Below are 19,136 nucleotides of genomic sequence, written 5' to 3'. Positions count from 1 at the left end.
CTTGGTTAAAATCGTTAGGAATAAGTAGTTGGTTAAGGAGTTTAATCATGATGTTTAGCGGACCAATAATGATTATGTTGTTAATTTTGTTTTTTGGACCTTGTCTGTTACAATGTATTGTGCAACGCATGCAGCAGATGACAAAAGCCTTATTTGAAAAAAGAGGGGGAGATGTTGGGGGTCGAGCATGGGCACTTGAAGAGGCCTACAGCAAGCTGTGAGAAAGTGAACTTATGACCCCAGGTTAAAAGAAGAAGAAGTGTCAAGATCAGCAAAACAGGAATGCAATAACAGGATGCCAGTAATTGCAGAAGCATGATGTAACGCTAAGCTGAAGCGAAGGCGTGAAACCAATCAGGAGAGGTAAAGGGGAGCGTGTATCCCTCGTGGGCAAAGTGAAGCAGCCAATCAAGTAATGCGTGATCGCGTGTAAGACAGTATATTAAGAGCAGCTTTGTAATCAATAAACGGAGCATTTTGTGAACCTACATCGTATCGGTGTTTTCTCCCCTCCACCTGGCCGCGGCACCATACAAGATCAATAGTCCCTCCCATCCAGCCTCACCCTCTCCTTTTTCAGTTAAGGCAACTATTCTAACAAGTTACAGTCAGGGAGGAAAACATCATAGGGGTACAGAAACAACCCATACAAGTACAAAATCAATAGTCCCTCTCATCCACCCTCACCCTCTCCATTTTTTTATTAACACAACAAAAAGCATTTCTACAAGTCCGCACTCGTGCAATTCTTGCAGAGCCAAGGCCACGCAGTGAGCGATCCCAATACCCTGAGCCTTGTTGCTGGACAAGAAGATCCTTGGCAGGCATAAGCAAGGTCAATTGTCTTGTTATGCTTCTGTAATTTCCCATGTTTTCGTGCAGAGAATGATCTCTGCCAAGGCTGTAGTTTCCCACGGTGTTTTTACAAATACAGTATTACAAAATACACAAATGCAATTTTACAAATACAAGAACAAACAAGTTATAAACATTAGCTTTGTAAACAGTAGTAACCTCTAGACTCACCAATTAGAGCTCAGTATCCAAGGTTGCTCAGCTTTCCCCTTGAGTCAGCTACATCCACCTGCTAAACATGCACAGAGTTACCCACATGAATTCAAGCTAAATAGATTAGCCTAAAGAGAAAGAGGTTCAGTATCGCAGCAAAAACCTGGACATTTCTCAGCTTTGCAGAGCCTAACATTTACTCCCAACACAACCCTTTCTTCTACCCATTCCCCAAGAGCTATTCACACACCAAACCCGACGTTCATTTTCTCCTGCTCCACAGCTCCCTGCTGTGCTAAAAGACTTGCTAGTGTAGCTGAAAAAGGGACCTGTTCTTTCTGTGTGCTGACCGGCAGCACAACCAGACTATCGCAAGGAAATCGCAGAACAATTTACAGCTTAGCTGACTTTTAAAGATTCAAGAGCTTGGCCCAACAGGAGCTAAGCTTGTCTGACTGTTCCAAAGCAAACACCATTACATTTATAAGGAAGCAACCTATCCAAGGACACTGTGATACCAAAGAAAGGCAGTGCAAAAAAGCAGACAATGCTTCAGATGGAGCAAACCTCTGAAAAGTCAATGACTTCAAAAGAAGTGATTATGCTGCTGGACAAGGTAGTGCCTTTGCCCTGAGCTTTCAAAGCAGATCAGCAAGATACATGCTTGCCTCAGTGCTGAAGTTCCAGCTGAATGCACTGTTATTCTCTCTACTTCCACCTACTTACCAGAAGCAGCTTCCTCAGTATGCTCGTCCGCAGTGCCACATCTTCTTTTGCTGCGTCAAACACAAGGCCAGGAAGTGCATCCAGTAAGTAAACTCCCCAAGAGGTGAAGGACAGGAACTAATAAGAAAAAAAATAATTACTAAAATAGTTGCACTGAAGTAAAACAGAAAACTGATGTCAAAGCTGGAAACACAGTGCTCCAATCCCAAATCTGCTTCATGCCTTTAGCCCTTCCATTACCACTCTGCAGCCCCACGCAGTAGCTCACTCTAAACTGTACATGCATTCTCACTAGCTCCCGGTCAGTGGTACAGAGGGAAGGGACTGGGGCTTGACAAGGTCTGGTTTGTTCTCATTATGGTGACGGCGTATTGAAGCTCTCCGGCTACCAGGCACAAAGGGGAAAATACTGTGACACGCCCTGACAACAGGGGGTCACGCTGCCAGGCCACCAGCAGCACAGGCAGCCATGCAGGCAGAGACCCAGATCCTGACTACAGGCAGGTCGCATTGCCTGCACCACGACTAAGTGGCTTGGCGCCGTCTTTGGAAAGAAGGGGCGAGTCCAGACCATCCCTCCGCTCGTGGACTTAGGGAAGACGCCCCTGATACTGCACAGAGACCTGCTCTCCTTCCAGGGAGGCTTAAGCTAAGCTGCAGCAATTTTAACAGGTGCCTAAAGGACAAGCTCACTCACTCCCTCACATTGATAGACAAGGACAAGACAAACACAAACCAAAACGTCCCAAAAAGGGAGACGGTCTCTGTGCAGCCACTGTCCGGGGAGTCACCCTACTCACCAAGCAAGAGAGGAGAGCCTCAGACCATGCCCAGGGCTGCATGGAAGCCGGAGAGCTTCAACAGGCCAAGGGCCAGATGCTGTGACACGCCCTGACAACAGGGGGTCAGGCTGGGTAGGCCACCAGCAGGCAGAGAGCTGCTGGGGCAGAGGAGAGGGACAGGGAAATGGCCCTCCCCTGCTTACAGGGTGGCCTGGGGGTCCAAGAGAGCTCTATTTCCCCCTCGGGTGCGGAGACGCTGGCTCTCACCCTCCTTACAGGGTTGCCACGCTCTCCGGGCAGCCAAAGGAGCAAGACGGCCAAAGGCCAAAACCAAGAGTAGCAAAGACCTGAGCCCTGCTTACAGGGAGGTCGCCCAGCACACAACGCTCCTCAGGGCCCCCCAAAGGTGCCATCATGCTCTTACGTGACCTCGCCCTGTGCCCACAGGGATTCCCTTTGCCCAGGGTGCCTTTCTCATGCCCCCTCTTCTGCCCGACGCCGCTCCTCACCTCGCCGTTACACACGCCACCTCTTCTCTCTTCTCTTGACATGCAGCCTCTTCTTTTTTGATCTTCCAAGGTCAGGCTACATGCAAAATTACACAAAAATAAAAGTTCTTTGCTTCTTCAAGAAAGAAATAAACCTTAAAATCCCTTAAAATGTGGCTATACATTTATAAATAACCAGGTCCCCTATTATAATCAATATCTTATAGATATGATGTTCAAGTGAGAAGATATGCACAAAATGACCATAATTCCAGTGATTTGTACTTCTGAAGCAATTTTCCAGGTTCCCCATGTAAACCCATCCGATAAATAGAGGTATTCTAATGGAAAAAAAGTTTCCCAAGTATCCACTCTAGTCTAAAGACAAGTTCTCTCAGTGTCAGCTTACCACAAATAAATGATTGAGTTTAGCTCATAAATGTCATCTGACAGCAAATTTAAGATTGCTGCCTCCAATTTCCATACTAAAATGGCAAGTTCCATGTTAAAGGCCACTGCCTGACACACAGGAAGAACCTTCTCCCAGTTTCACAACAAAGCTTTGGCACACAAGTACTTCAATTAACTAGGCAAGGATCTAATTACACTCCTTATAGAAAGGCTGATAGATACATGGGTTTATGTATTTCATTTTACAGTAACCAAAACTTAAACCTACCCATACACCTCAGAAACCATCACTGTTAAATTTTGCTCTCATTTTTCTACCACAGCTTCCTTAACACAGATTTGATTAAGCATCACTGGGAAGTGTTCATGATTTCAGTTTCTGTGACTACTACTAGTAGCTTAGAGCTCTGTGCTCTGGTATAAACTGAGTACAGACTCTGGGACAGTAACTTTTCCAACACGAAGCTGGCATGAAACAAGAGGATTAAGTCTTATAGTAGTGCTATTACCACAAGGGTGTTGAGAGGTTAAGACTGGTGATAAGTGACAACAGCTTTTATTTAATCATCCACTTCAATGGGGTAAAAAAAGTCAAAAAAGTACTCATGTAAAAATTGAAGACTTTAAGAGCAAAGTAGAGCATATTGCCAGGAGAGCACAGATAGAGCATGTTACATCCTAGGAAGCTCATGCATAGAAGCCTTGATCATTACACTGCCCTGATTGGCACCAGTACAGAACATTATTTAACAGGTACCACCCATCAGGTTCTGCTTTTTTCATTTAGTATTTGCACTTCTGTCTCTCCAGCTTTGCTAAATTCTTGTTCCAAGCATACAACCTGCTTTTTCCAGATGAAAACACACCAAACTCAAGCAAGTATAAAACCCAGCAACAAATTTCCACAATAACAACAAATACTCTTCTCCTGCAGCAGCCATCAAAATCCATACATCCTACATGTAGGCTTTCTAGAACATACTACACTTCATTGCATTGCCCTATGGGAGAAACTAGGCAGCCACTATGCAGACAGCTGACTCAAACATGTCTATGAAAAGCCATCACCCAACAGTTAGCATGACATCGCACAAAAAAACTAACTCAGCTCTCTAGCTTCAATAAAGACCTAGAAACACCAATTGATTAAGAACTCCAGTAGATATTACATACCCAAAATTGAAAGTAATCAAGAATTTAGAAAGATCATTCTGTAACCCATTAAAATTTCCCCTCTTTTCACCCTAAGGGAACTTCTCCATGCAGGGAGGAAAATGCCCACCCCCCAGAGATGAGCAAGTCTCTTAAAACATGATCATGAACTTTTCAAGTGAGATGTGGAGCAGTTAAGTATAAAAATTAAACCCTGTGTTTATTTTCTATTAGTCTGTGAGTGATTTAAAGGTTTTCTCCTGATGAAGAAAAGAGCAGCTCAGAAGCTGAATGCCAACAAAACTGCTCAGCTCCCCTCCATGGGTTAAGAAAGGATCAAATACTGAATTGGGTAAAAGTCTGACAAGTACTAAATCCAAGAAAATTGCTCTCTGCTTCTGACCATCTTGGCAGGGGAAAAAAAAAAAAAAAAAAAAGCTTTTTGTTATTTCTAATTTCTAATGACATGCACAGTTAGAACCAAATGTAACAAGAGCTAGTACTTGGTACTGTTTTCCTCTCTCTCCCCATAACTTAATAGGCTAATCCTCTAGCACTTGTTTCTAGAAGCTGAGAATACCATGCTGTGTGCAGGTTATGCTCACTTAGAGGGCACAAAGACTCAAAAATACCTCAGGAGCCCCAGTCCTATGAAGAACTCAGTTTTATGACTAACCCTGTGAACCTGGGCCAAAATCAATTCGATAGAAGGTCCAAGTTATCTAGAGCCAATGCAGAAGCACAAAATAGGCTATTGTAACAAGGACTAACTTTATACAACTGTACATATACAAATAATCACAAGACATACTTTTTAACTACATCATATACATATAACAAAGGGTCTCAATGCATTAAATCTAGCACCACTGCTGTATAGCCTTAAACATCTCTTCAGCAATGTAATCATTACCACCACACAGGTATACTTCCTTTCCATAAGCCATTCCTTCCCCAGCCAGCATAGAAACAGGGTTAGACACAGCTGCAGCCTCCCAGACAAAATGATTCACTCACTGCCCTGAAGCAAAGTAACAGAAATGTGAAAAACTAAAGAATAAGGTATTGTTTATTAAGATATATGTTAGGTATATATATGTTAAACCCAATATAAAGGTTAGACAATAAAAGATATGAAATTGCTTATGCACACAGTTAACGGACACAGTTTATGCAAGATAAGATAACCGCAATCGCTTACACCAATTAAACCACAATCGCTTACACCAATTAAACCAGAAACCGTTTATGCAAACATAAGATGACCACAAGGTGTTACAGAAACTGGCTTGCAAGATGTTCCAGGAACTGGCAGAAATAAGACAAACAACTCCATATAAGGACATAAATGAAGGGTCAACTATGGAACAAAGGAGGAAAACTTCTTACTTCGGCCTCACCGACCACCGGGTTGCAGAGGTCGACCCCCTAGCAATAGCTGAAGCATGCGCAGAGTACCTCAACTACGTCATGAACACGGAAGTAAAAGATGTATATGGGAGGGCTTTTTGAACTGCTCAATACTGCAGTAGGCGGAGCGCAGACTCCCCTGCCGTCCAGCGCTGTCTTTGCTCATATTCTACTTGCTATAATTAATAAAATTCTAATTGGATTATGATCCGTTGTGGTCTCAATTTATAACAATTTCTGGTGCCATGACTCGGATAAGGAACGGTGAGCTTTGGACCTCCGGGAAGGCGCCCCGCGACATTTCGCGGCCCCGCGACCAACAGCCTACCTCAACCTTACCGACGAACTTAAATTCTAGAATAATGAGCAAAGGAAAAACCGGTAAAATCCCATAAAAATTCTGTGCACGGGAGTCCGGACGAAGACTCAGGACGCGTAAGTATATTGCGAAATTCGCAGAGCGGAATTGTTCGCGGCGAAATTGTTCGCAGGTTTGCCGTTCGGGCGGGATTGGGTTTCCTGGAATATAACGAATGAGAGGTTCGATATACTGAACCAAGCGAGTGTGGACCTTTAAGTACTGCGTTTTCCATCTCCCGCGAGGGACTGGGCCAGAAACAAGGGGAGCGAGTGAGTGTATATTTGTGGATATTCCAGAAGATGGGGGGCGAAGGGCAGCAAGCCTTCGACTCACATGAATACCCCTTAGATAATTGGAGAGATTTCCCTGAAACCCTAGGGAAAGATAAGCAAAAAAAAAAAATGATAGAATATTGTACTAAGATATGGGGAGGGAAGACGGGTCCCAGTAGAGGTCCCAGTCCCGGGGGCCCAGGCAGAGGTCCCCGGAGTAAGACAATGGGTCAGAGTAAGAGTCGTAATTATAACCCAGAAAAGGATCCAAGGAGAGATCCTAAGAATAAAGCAGGGAGCAGCTCACCGGATGCACCACCGGACGGTCCCCTGGGGTTAATGATAAAGTACTGGGACATTCAGCCGTCCCAGGAAGGCAAAAAGAGTAAGGAAAAAATGGTCCATTACTGTATGAAAGTATGGGCAAAAGAAAAAAAAAGAAAACAAAAAAAAACTGACCCGATATTTGGGTCCGCAAAACACAGTGGGTGTCTTGTACAAAAAGGTTTTATGCACAAGAGGCAGCGGGCGTCCTATGGTTTACAATCACAGGAGGCAGTGGGCATCTTGTAGTTAGGATCCTGCAAGACACAGTGGGTGTCTCGTAGAAAAAGTTTTGGTTTTTAGGCAGCAGACATCTGATGGTCTGAATCCTGCAAGATACAGTGGGTGTCTTGCAGAAAAGGTTTTGAGGATTTCAAACGTATGTGCTGCATGAAAGTAATCTGACCATTCTGAATCAATCCATACTAAGCTGGGAAAACTGCAGGAGAATATGCAAAAGCTTAAAATTGTTGGAAGTGGATTGGATAAGGAGTTACTGGATGGTTCAGAGATATACTTAACCAAGGCCTTCTCCAGGTAACATGGATAGGTCTGTCATAAATAATAGAGTAAAAGAATTTACTCACTTTATAGAAAAAGGGGAAACTGATACACGGGTAACCAATGTACAGGGAGGTAATACAGAGAAATTGTATAAGGGAGTTAAAGGAATTCCTATGCTTAAACAAAAGTATTGTCTGTCCTAAATACCTGCCATTGCCATCTTGCCAAGGCATTGATTACTGCTGGAGGGGAAGAAGCAGATGCTAATTCTATTGACAAAAGCAGATGAAAGGTCCTGCTGATAAGCCAGGGAAATGCAGACTGGGCGATCAAGCCTTAAGACCATGACAAAAACACAGGTGTTTGGTCCTATTAATAAGCGGCAGGAGAAGCAGACTGGGCGCCGACTAACCCTAAGTCCATGTCTGGAGATTAAAAGGTGTAAAGGTTAAAAAGAGGGAGACTCATTTACTTCATCCTGAAACCCCTGTCCATGATCAGAAGGGGCACTGCGCAAGTGCAAAGGACCTTCTGGCTCATTATAATACGAAGCGGGGATAGATAATACATATGTATAGGCGGATCGGGTGAGCCCAGGATTTCGCTATATCCCAAGTTTTGGGAGCCAGGACGGACCTGCTAGGGGGGCAGGTGAAGGGTAAGCGAACCCACCAGGTTTCTGCTGTATCTCAGATTCTGAGAACCGTGAGGAGAGTAAGCGGAACCATAGTGTGAGTGAGGGATCCCATGTGTAACTTTGTGTTTCTGTGTGACTGAGACGTAGCATAGCTACAAAGCGAGTGTGGAGTCCCAATCCGCGGTTCCGTGTCTCTGCGAGGAGAGCGGCCGGAGACGGACGAAGCGTCTATATTTTTTTGGACCTGTGTGTCCTGTCTGTGAGCGGGGGCCTGGCTGCCCTCCCGCTGTCCTGTCTGTGTAACCCTGTGTGTGTCCTGTCTGTGAGCAGCTTAGAAAAGGGCGGAGGGGGAGTGTCCGGCTGCCCCTCTCGCTGCTTTTTTTCTGTCCTGTGCATCTTCTTGTGTGTGTACAGCCATTAAATTATAGATACCCAATCGGTAATTCTCTGAGAACAGAAATAAAATGATTATTTTGTGGAAAAAGCCACAAAAGTTCTGGGAGGTTAAAAAGAAAAATTGGGAAAGGGTTTGTAAAAAAAAAAAAAAAAAAAAAAAAAGGTATCAAAGAAAATTTGAAGAGGCATGATTGTAAAGGAGATTTTGCTGTAACCGAAACTATGATCTAACAACAGGGGAGCTGATCTTCAGAACCCAGAGATATTATTGTACTGACCCCCTTAAGAATATCATACAACTTATGTGTAGGTGCTCTCATTTTCATAAGTGCATTTGCAGAGTACTGGGAAAGAGAAGCTATAGAGATTTGTAAAAGATTGGCTGAAATGGGAGCCGGTCAAGACAAGGAAATTCTGAAGAAAAGCCCATTGGGTTACATTTTGGCACATTGGAAAGAACTGAGAGGGTCTTCTGGGGCCTCTGTAAACAAGAAAACGTTGGTAAAATATTATAACCAATGCTGACATTCATACACTTTAGAAGATCAGGAAAAATTACCTAAAATGGAACTTTGAATTATTATACATTGTTATAATTAATGTTGTTTTTTTAGGTGATAAGGAAAATGGAATGAAGTAATGTATGCAGATATGACAGAGTGCAAAATTAATATACCTCTTCCTGATCCCTTAATTTTGGATTTGGAAAAGGACAGGAAAAACTAAAAGCTAAAGAGATGTTGTTCAGATTGTGATACTGGGGAAAGATGTTAAGAAGTTAAGATGTTAAAAGGAGGAAGCTCGAGCAGCTCCTGTGTTTGAGCATGGGATGGGTGCCGGGATAGGCAAACAAATGGAAACAGACATGTTGATAGATGGGACTGAAGGGTTGTTGGATAAATGTGGACTGGGAGTAAAGGAGGAAACATGGAAAGTGGATAAAAAGAAAGCGGTTGCTTTAAAACTGGTGGAGAAGGAATGTTGAACAGAGGTGGGGGAGTAGGCTCTTCTGTGGAACCGGATCTGTGTGTGTGCTATGGGGAATCTGGACCCTGGAAGTGAGACTGCCCTGGAGGGGAGTGCCATGGGGCTGCTGCAGTGAATGAATTAGAACTAGAATTACATAAAAGCTGAAAAGAAGAGAGTTTATCCCCTCGTTGGGAGGGAACATTTCTTGTTCTTTTAACTACAGAAACAGCGATAAGAGCTGCTGAAAAAAGGTGGACACATGCGTCTCGAGTAAAAGGACCCATAAAGGAATGGAAAGTTGTGACTGAACCCAGAGACGCCAAGCTGACCCTCTAGAGGACTTGGATAAGTAACTGAGAGAATTCATATTGACTCCTGTAAATCTGATATGGGAACTGAAGATATAGTTGAAATTATTTTAAGAAACCATAGGATAAGGGCCAGTATTAGTCCATGTCCTCCTATATGCAAACACTGCAATTTGTATATTAGAGCCAAGTGTTCCAATTATTTGAAGTATATTATTACTCATAGGAGAGACCATGAACAATTTTTGAGAAATCAATTACAGTTCTTTTTGCATTCAGTGTGAAATTACCACCTCGTTGGAACAGTTGTTGTGGGTCAAATACTACTGTCATAGTAGCCGACGGGGAATATACCTTTAACCTACCAGAGAGGGCAAGACCGGAGGGAGTCGGTGCTGCAGCTGAAAAGGTCTGCCGAGGGCTGCAACCCCTGGGGCTGTGACCGCTGAGCACTATGATCCTGACCGGACCTCTTTTGGTGTCGGTTCTGATAGGAACCATATGGGAAGATGCCGTGGCTTTTAAAAACATTCACAACAACTATAGTTGAATGTATTACCACAACTAGATGAAGGAGAATAACCTCTAAAACCTTGGTATATCACACTGTTTATGAATGCAAAGGAACAAAGATAGGCAGTTGCATATATAATCAAACCCAGTATGAATTGTGTCAGGAAAAACAAGCAAAACTGTGTGTTATGATCCAAAGGAACTTCCAACCTTGTATTGGGGTAGAAATGAGAACAAATTCAGAAGAAGGGAAATTAATTGGAACAAGTGAAGTTATAACCAATTTGAGTACCTCACTGCCAATGATTTTTTATGCATATGATATTATAGATGAGGATTTAGATACTAATTGTGGAAGTCTAGAATGGAGGCAGTACTACAGTAGCCAACCAAAATATATTTGCCCGGGTGGATACCAATGTCATATAAATCCTGATTATGTACCTAATCAAACAGCTAGGTATCAGTCATCACACCTCTGTGGAAGAAAAGGATGGTCTTGTGTATGCTGCGATACTGCAGGCTAGGGATGTGATTATCAATGTAAGACTTTACAAGCTTCAATAGCAAGAATGCAAACAAACAATAACTGTACAACCCGTGCCTGCAATCCAATAAATTTAACTCTCATAGATTTGAAAAAAAAAAAAAAAAATGGAAACAGAACCAAGTAACTAAAATTGGACTTAAAATATATGGAACTGGGGAAGACCCAGCTGTGATTATTAGTATTAAGATCAAAAAAACTGGAGTCCAATATGAAATTCTCACAGTTGCTAAAAATCTCCTTGTAAATCTTGCTGAAAATATATCTAAAGCATTGAATGTAACTAACTGCTATGTTTGTAAGGGAACTAACCAGGGAAAGAGATGGGCCTCGGAGGCAATGGAGAGTAATATAAGCGACCCTACAATCTGGAAAAATCGAAAAGGAAACAAAGGGAGACAACAATGGATCTTGCAAATGGGTATAATCGGAAAAAGTTGTTGGCAAAATTTAGAAAATGGTGTAAAACCAATAGGAAATTTACTTTGTGAAGGGGGTTATATGTGGAAGAGAGCAAAGAAAGACTGGGGAAGATGGGGAAATCCCATAGAAATAAATCACCAATTCAGTAACTGGACTAATGGAACTAACATACCAAACAGTTGGCCTACTCCAAATGGATATTATTGAATCTGTGGTAAAATAACTTTTGCATTTTTGCCCCAAAATTGGACAGGTTCATGTATATTAGGAATGATCAGACCTAATTTCTTCTTATTGAGGAGAAAACAATATAAAAGAGAGTTACAAAATGGAAAGACAATGAGTGGCCACCTGAATGAATAATCTATTATGATTTGGCAACTTGGGCCGAAGATGCATCCTGGGGATACAGAACTCCTATATGGATGTTGAGTAGAATTATAAGGTCACAAGCTGTGGTACAAATAGTAGTAAATAAAACAGAAAATGCATTAGGATTAATTGCAAAGCAAAATTCTAAAATGAAAACTGCAATATATCAGAATCGTGTGGTTTTAGATGACCTGTTGGCTCAAGAAGGAGTGGTCTGTGGGAAATTTAATCTTAGTGATTGCTGTTTAGGGTTATGTGTAGCTCTCAATGAAGAATGCTGTTCTTTGGCTGACCATACTGGAGTAGTCCAGGACACCATGTCTGAACTCCGGAAAAGGTTAGATCAACGTAAAAAAGATCGTGAGGTGGGCAGGTCATGGTATGAAAACTGGTTTAATGTTTCACCTTGACTAACCACTTTGTTGTCCACTTTAGCAGGACCGCTTATCATGTTGATTTTGGCACTTATATTTGGGCCTTGTATATTATGCTATATTTTACACTTTATTAGGGAACGATTTGACATAGCTAAACTGCTTATTTTAACTACGAGGTCTGGGGCAAATTATAAAAGTGTATCTATTGATGAGGATGAAGATTGTTGTGAATATATTATGCCACGTAGGGGCTACACTGATTGTAATTGTGAGGTATTACCCTGTGAGTGTTGTGATAAATGTTGGGATTGTGGAAAAAGGTTTATTTGCAGTGCTGAGAATGAAAGCAGCATCTAATAAACAATAATAGGATAAAAAGAAAAAGGGGGGATTGTGAAAAACTAAAGAATAAGGTATTGTTTATTAAGATATATGTTAGGTATATATATGTTAAACCCAATATAAAGGTTAGACAACAAAAGATATGAAATTGCTTATGCACACAGTTAACGGACACAGTTTATGCAAGATAAGATAACCGCAATCGCTTACACCAATTAAACCACAATCGCTTACACCAATTAAACCAGAAACCGTTTATGCAAACATAAGATGACCACAAGGTGTTACAGAAACTGGCTTGCAAGATGTTCCAGGAACTGGCAGAAATAAGACAAACCACTCCATATAAGGACATAAATGAAGGGTCAACTATGGAACAAAGGAGGAAAACTTCTTACTTCGGCCTCACCGACCACCGGGTTGCAGAGGTCGACCCCCTAGCAACAGCTGAAGCATGCGCAGAGTACCTCAACTACGTCATGAACACGGAAGTAAAAGATGTATAAGGGAGGGCTTTTTGAACTGCTCAGTACGGCAGTAGGCGGAGCGCAGACTCCCCTGCCGTCCAGCGCTGTCTTTGCTCATATTCTACTTGCTATAATTAATAAAATTCTAATTGGATTATGATCCGTTGTGGTCTCAATTTATAACAGAAACCTCACCAGGCTGAATAGGATGGACCAACACCTGCATCACTGGTTCAATCAACTCTAGCAGGCCTTTAATTTACCTGAGAGCAAACACCATGCTAAGACATCTTTTCCTAGCCAAACCCAGAAAGTGCACTATTGCGTAGCTGTGCACACACAATAGTACTTGTTCAGTTATTGAGACATGTAGGAAGTTTGATTAGTATCTGAATGTTTGCTTTTAATATCCTTGCAGCTCCTGCTTAGTCTTATTCTGAAGGGCTTTTAGCACCTGGTAGTTGTAGCAACCCTGAGGAGCACTAGAGCACACAAACTAGCTTCCAAATGCATTTAGGACACATCAATAGAAGTTATGTTTGCAAATATACATAGAATCGCTTAAACATGTTCAGCACTCTGCTTTAAAAAGTAAAGTCTTATCAGTAAAAGTAGTAAGGCTCAACACTTACCTTGGTTTAGCTGCATTACAGATGACTGCTTGAGGCTGGCTGAAGCTCCTGGTAATGGATTTTGAACGGAGTTCTCTTTCTCCACCTCCTGTTTCAGAAGCCTCTTACTCTCTTTCGATGTACATCTTCCCATGTCTCTCCAATTAGCTCAGTCAAACTGGGAGTTGTGTCAGCCTCAGCAAGACTACCCCCACAAGCTCGATATGAAACATTGCAATTAAAAGCCATTTCCAACTCCAATCACACATATAGCAGAGAAAGGGCACACCAGCCCCACATACTTTGCCTTGCAGTGGTACTTCTGGGGCAGCACTTCATGGCACTTGGAAAACAAACATAATTTGCTCCTCAGACTGCAGGCCTTTACCTGCAGCTCTTCACTGTAGTGCCTCAAACAGGTCTAAAGAGTTAGTTCATAACTCAGCAGCCAAATATTTTGCTCAAGGCAAAGGAATCCGTGCAAAAGGCCCAGAGAAGCCCAGCTGTTCTTTGTGGATGAGGCAGTTGGTGAGGCAGAGCACACAGCACTCCCGGCTCCCTGGCAGGAGGCCCCTCTGGTGCCGCAGCACAGGCTCACCCTCAAAGCCGTGTCCTCCACACTGCCCACAAACCTTGCAGGGATCTCCACGGCCCTCAGGAAACAAGAGCAGACCAGGCCACCTCTGGGCTCCCACAGCAGGAGAAGAGACCCCTGCCAGCCTAGGCCCAATTTCAAGGTATCCAAGAAGAGAAGGTCCAGCAGCAGCCAAGTCCAGCCAGGAGTCTATCAGGCTTGTGAACAAGCAGCAATCCAGTCCACAAATCACCATCAGGTCCAGCAATGGCCAAGCTGCTCTATAATCATAGAGAAGATCAAGCCGGGCAGTCAATCTGAAGTCCAGATTAAGAATCTTCACAGGCAGGGACAGAGCTGAAGAGCAGCATTCCTCCAACAGAGTTCTAAAGAAAACTGAGGCACAGAGCTCGGTTTAAATAGGGCTCCTGGGTGTGGTCTGGTGCACAGGTGAGGCTGTTTAGGGTCATTAAGGCTTACTAATGCCCTCAGTGCCTTAACGAGGCACATGAGAGCAATGGAAAATTCTAGTTCTATCCACAGGGTGCACAGAGTGAGGTGTGATTGCAGTGTTGTGATGGGGTTTTTTTCCATCTGTTAGCTGGTTGGTCTTCTTCCTCACCTAGCCCCAGAGACATTCTATCAAATGAATGTTCTGTGCATGAGAAGACACAACCACGCAACCACTTCATTTGTGTGTGATTCAGTAAATCCTCTTGGAGACTTTATGATTCTGTTCAGTTATGGGAGACTTTGGAAGAGTGGGTACATAAACACAACCCTCAGGAAGGCACACACCATTCTGAATGGGCAGTTCCTAATAGCCCCTGTACTGTTTATTCCACATTAATTTCACCCTACAATGAAATAAGGTGTTCACTTTCCATTCAGATCTGAATAGAAATTTAAGACAGAATTTTTATTCTACCCATTCCTTACTAGTTTTAAACTGGTTTTGGTTACCTCTTAGATATTTAAGGTCTTTTCTGTCCTGTTTTAAGCTGCTCTTGCCTATTTCTAATCTGCTTCAGGCTACCCATTTCTAACCTGGTCTTGCCCTTTCCTAGCTTGGTTTAACTCCTGTATGGTCATTTTTTATCTTACTCTTCTCCATTTCTAAACCTTTTTTAGATTCTTTTGGCAAATTGTAAACAATGGAGAGGCTTTTCCATCTTATTCTGCCCATTCCTTACTAGTTTTAAGCTGGTTTTGGCTCCTTCTTCAATATTTGTGGTCATTTCTGGCCTGTTTTAAGCTGCTCTTGCCTATTTCTAATCTGCAGAGGCTTGAAGCAAGGCTCTGTGGCAGAGATGCAGAGCAGCCGGCAGACACTCTTGCAGCCCCCACAGTGATCCCATAAGGATGACATGACAATGATCGGGGGGCTGGGAGGGTGGGGGGGGCGTTTCGGCTGTGGGCGCCGCTTGCTGTTGCCATCTTGTGTCCAGGTTAGGTACTGCAGCCCTGCCTCCGCGCATGAGCCGTGGTGCTCCCTGTCCCTGGAAGTAGCCAGTGTCACGTGGTGCCCGTCGGTTTCCGGCGGGCTGTAGCAAGTGCCGCTCCATGCGTCCGCAGTCCGGTGGCCGCCCGCCGGCTCCGGTCCCTCCGCGCCGTTTTGGTGTGGCAGTCGCAGCCCCCGGGAGCAGCATGGCGGCGGGCAGGGTCCGGGTCCAGGTCCGGGTCCCGGCAGCAGCAGGTGAGAGCCGAGCCCACCGCGGGGCCAGGCTTACCGGGGAGGGGAGCGGGCCTGGCTGCCCGGCCGTGCCTTGGGCGTGCGCAGAGGGGCCTCTCCTGCCTGCTGGCCGCTCGGCACGGGAAGCCTCTCGGTGCTCGGTACTGAGGGGAGTGAAGGCACGGGGGGGGGGGGGGGGGCGGTTACCTGGAGGTCCGTAATTCACACTGTACCTGCATTGGGAGGGAAAGGGGCCAGGGTTGAAATAGCCGTTTCTAAAGCAGCCAAGGCGTTCCCTGCTTGTTTTTTCTGATCTAATCTTGTACTTAGTTGGGAAATGAGACTGTTGACTGTAGCTTTAAGGTGCTGAAGGATCTGGAGACTGGGATTCTCGGAGAAATGAGAAGGGGGAAGGGTGCATTGCCCTCCTTTTGTTCTGCACACAGACCTTGCTGGGCTGAGCCCTGGGGGAGGCCAGCTCATCCCAGCCTTTCTGTTAAGGACTTCAGTTGCTGCTGTTGCTCTCCTGCTTTCTCCCGTCTTTGGACAACTGCTTAGCTCCAGTAAAGCCATCAGGTTTCTTCATAAATGCTTCCTATTCCAGATGCAGAGGCAGCTCAAGCACAGGCCCTCGCTAATGGCTGCAGTGGCTGCGGCTGTTGGGTTTCATAGGTAAGAATTTTTGTAGGGGATTGTCTCTCCTGTGAAATGCTTGCATGGGATTTGTCCATTAAAAAATCCCTCACTGTTCTCTTTTCTCCACTGCTTGGCTGTGAGAGCAGGAAGCAGCAGAATCCGTGGCAGAGATAGATAAAGAAGAGCACGGGGAAGAAGCAAGCCCAGATGGCAGGGAGAAAGAGAACCAGCAGTATCCAGGTCAGGCAGAAACGGCCCCTCCCAGAGCAGAGTCCCAACAGCTGAGAAGCTGGAGCATCATGCCCAGGGAATGGATCTTGCATGTTGGCTGTCTGAGAAGCTGCACAGTGAGAAACGGTCGCTAGGTTCAGGTAAGCCTCAGTAAGACTAATTCTAAACAATTAACAGGCATTTCCATTTTACTTCATCCCATTCCTGACTAGTTTTAAGCTATTTTTGGTTACTTAAGTATTTATGGCCATTTCTGGCCTGTTTTAGGCTGCTCCTGCCTATTTCCAATCTGCTTCAGGCTATTTCTAACCTCTTGATGCCCATTTCTAATTCTTCTGAAGCCATTCTGGCAGTTTCCAAACCATTTTGGTCCATTTCCTACCCATTTCTAGCCTGGTCTTGCCCTTTCCTAGCTTGGTTTAACTCCTGTATGTATGAGGTGTGTACTTAGCCCCTGATTCCAAGAAGATGCCGTAACATGGCTGTTTCTAACTAATTTATGACCACTTCTAAACTGTTTTATTTGCTATTTCTAAATTCTTTCTGCCATTTCTAACCCGTGTTTGGTGACTTCTAACCCTTTTAAAGCCATTTCTTAAAATTTCCCTCTTTTTTTGGCCCTTTTCTCACTCTGTTGAAGCAACTTTTTTATTTTTCTAACCCATTTTTTCCCATTTGTCAGCAGCTTTAAGCCATTTTTGACCATTTCTAACACAGTTTTGGCCACTTCTAACTAGATTTAAACCCATTTTTAGCCATTTGCAACCCTTATGTGTCCAATTCTAACCTGGTTTAAGCCATTTTGTCCATTTCTAAACTATTTTTTCTTCTAACCAATTTTTTTGCCACTTCCAACACATTTTTGCCCATTTCTGAACCTGGTTTAAGCCATTTTTCCCCATTTCTACCCTATTTAAGCCATTTTAGTGTATTTCTAAACAATTCATGGCCATTTCTATCCCAGTTTTGCCCATTTCTTACCAGTTTTAAGCCGGTTTTGGCAATTTCTAACCCATCTTTCCCTTTTCTAACCCCTTTAAATCTTTTTTTGGGGCTATTTCTGACCAGTCTGTGGCTGTTTCTGTCCCAAATTTATCCACATCTCCCGCATTGTAGCCATTTTTGCCCACTTCTAACCCATTTTTACCCATTTCTTGCTTGTTTTAATCCATTTTGGGCCACTTGTGTTCCACTTTGGATCATTTGTAAGGTGTTTTGAACCATTTTTTTAATTTTCTAACCCATGTTTGCCCATTTCTTACCTCATTTTAGGTATGGGACGCCTAAAAAACGTTACTGAAAGAGAATAAAAGACAAGGACAGCTGGAAAAAACATGAATGAAAAAGGAAATAAATAAAACGCGTAAAGAAAATAAAAAGCAAAAGAGAAGAATGTGATTATAAATCCCCAAAAAGCAATAAAAGTCTGAAAGAGACTCGAATAAAAGTTCCCTGAGCAACTTTGCCCCAGCCCCAATATTGCAAACTGTCCCCACTCAGCAGCTGGGGTCCCCGGAGGCTGTCAACGGGGAGGGGAGCGGCCGTTGCTCTCAGGCCGTTGCTTCTGCGGCGTGTGCTGCCACCTCGTGTCTAAGCGTCGGTACTGCAGGAGCTGGAGGTGGGGGGGGGCACGGCGTAGCTCGGGGCACTGCTCGCTGCTGCCATCCTGTGTCCAAAGCTCGGTACTGCAGGTGCCGGAGATGCGGGAGGGGAAGCAAAGGGGTGGCTCAGAGCAACGGGAGCTGCCGCCCTCCTGTGGCCAAAACTACGAAGTGCACCACAAGAGCGCGAAGCCGCCCGAAGAGAACCGAGCGGAGCCGAAGCCGCCTGACGGGGACGGAGCCGCCCGGAGGGACCAGAGTGGCTTCCATGGGGTCCCCGGGGAGCCGACAGTTGCCATTGCCCCCCCGTGTGCCTCCGCCGAGTCCCATTACCTGCCATGATTCGCCTCGGCTCGGTCCGGTACGGTCCCGCCCCAGCTCGGCGGCACCCCTCCACACCCCGATTGGCTGGGACGCCTGTCAGTCACTCTTAGTCCCGCCCCGCTTCCGTTCGGCTTCTACACGGGCCTCCACACTCCTCTGATTGGCTGCGGCGCTTGTCAATCACTCTTAGTCCTGCCCGGCTCCGGCGGCGCCCCCCCACTCCTCTGATTGGCTGCTGTGCACGTGACAAGCTGCTAGCCACGCCCTTCGTGGGCGGCGCCCCCCCACTCCTCTGATTGGCTGAGGCGCCACCCGCGCAGCCGCCTTTCTTCACCGTGTGCAGTACCGAACATTGGCCACATAATGGCAGCATCAGTCGTCTCTCGGCGCCGCACCTCCGCTTTCCCGACCGGGTTTGCCGCGGATTGCCCCCCGAAGGACACACGGTAGAACCGGACAGTGGCCCCCAGCCGCTTTCCCTAACCCTAACCCAAAGTGGGTACCCTAAACCTAATGTCGGGAAGAGTGCACCCCAGCCATAATGTCAGATTGAGTGCACCCTAACCATAATGTCGGGAAGAGTGCACCCTAACCCTAATGTCGGAAAGTGGGTACCCTAACCCTAATGTCGGGAAGAGTGCACCCTAACCCTAATGTCGGAAAGTGGGTACCCCAACCCTAATGTCGGGAAGAGTGCA

The 19,136-nt window shown here is 44.8% G+C and overlaps 2 long non-coding RNA genes across 4 annotated transcripts; one reads left to right on the top strand and one right to left on the bottom strand.

Moving 5' to 3' along the window:
* Positions 1-865: 865 nt before the first annotated feature.
* Positions 866-13,475, bottom strand: LOC117438728 (uncharacterized). 3 transcript variants are annotated; one of them, XR_004550960.1, is made up of 5 exons: positions 13,422-13,475; positions 3,026-3,101; positions 1,735-1,851; positions 1,027-1,087; positions 866-901 (listed from the first exon to the last, which is right to left on the bottom strand). It is a non-coding gene; the product is annotated as an uncharacterized lncRNA (long non-coding RNA). The 3 variants fall into 3 exon arrangements; XR_004550959.1 differs by lacking the exon at positions 866-901 and having other exon boundaries at positions 925-1,087; XR_004550961.1 differs by lacking the exons at positions 866-901; positions 13,422-13,475 and adding an exon at positions 3,414-3,439 and having other exon boundaries at positions 925-1,087.
* A 3,130-nt stretch (positions 13,476-16,605) lies between these two features.
* LOC117438729 (uncharacterized) lies at positions 16,606-17,881 on the top strand. The gene is made up of 2 exons (XR_004550962.1): positions 16,606-16,653; positions 17,786-17,881. It is a non-coding gene; the product is annotated as an uncharacterized lncRNA (long non-coding RNA).
* Positions 17,882-19,136: the final 1,255 nt, after the last annotated feature.

This window comes from Melopsittacus undulatus, unplaced genomic scaffold (genome assembly GCF_012275295.1).
Source record: "Melopsittacus undulatus isolate bMelUnd1 unplaced genomic scaffold, bMelUnd1.mat.Z mat_scaffold_576_arrow_ctg1, whole genome shotgun sequence".
Taxonomy (NCBI): domain Eukaryota; kingdom Metazoa; phylum Chordata; class Aves; order Psittaciformes; family Psittaculidae; genus Melopsittacus; species Melopsittacus undulatus.
The sequence above is the reverse complement of the archived record's forward strand: the minus strand, read 5'-3'. Positions and strand labels throughout refer to the sequence as shown.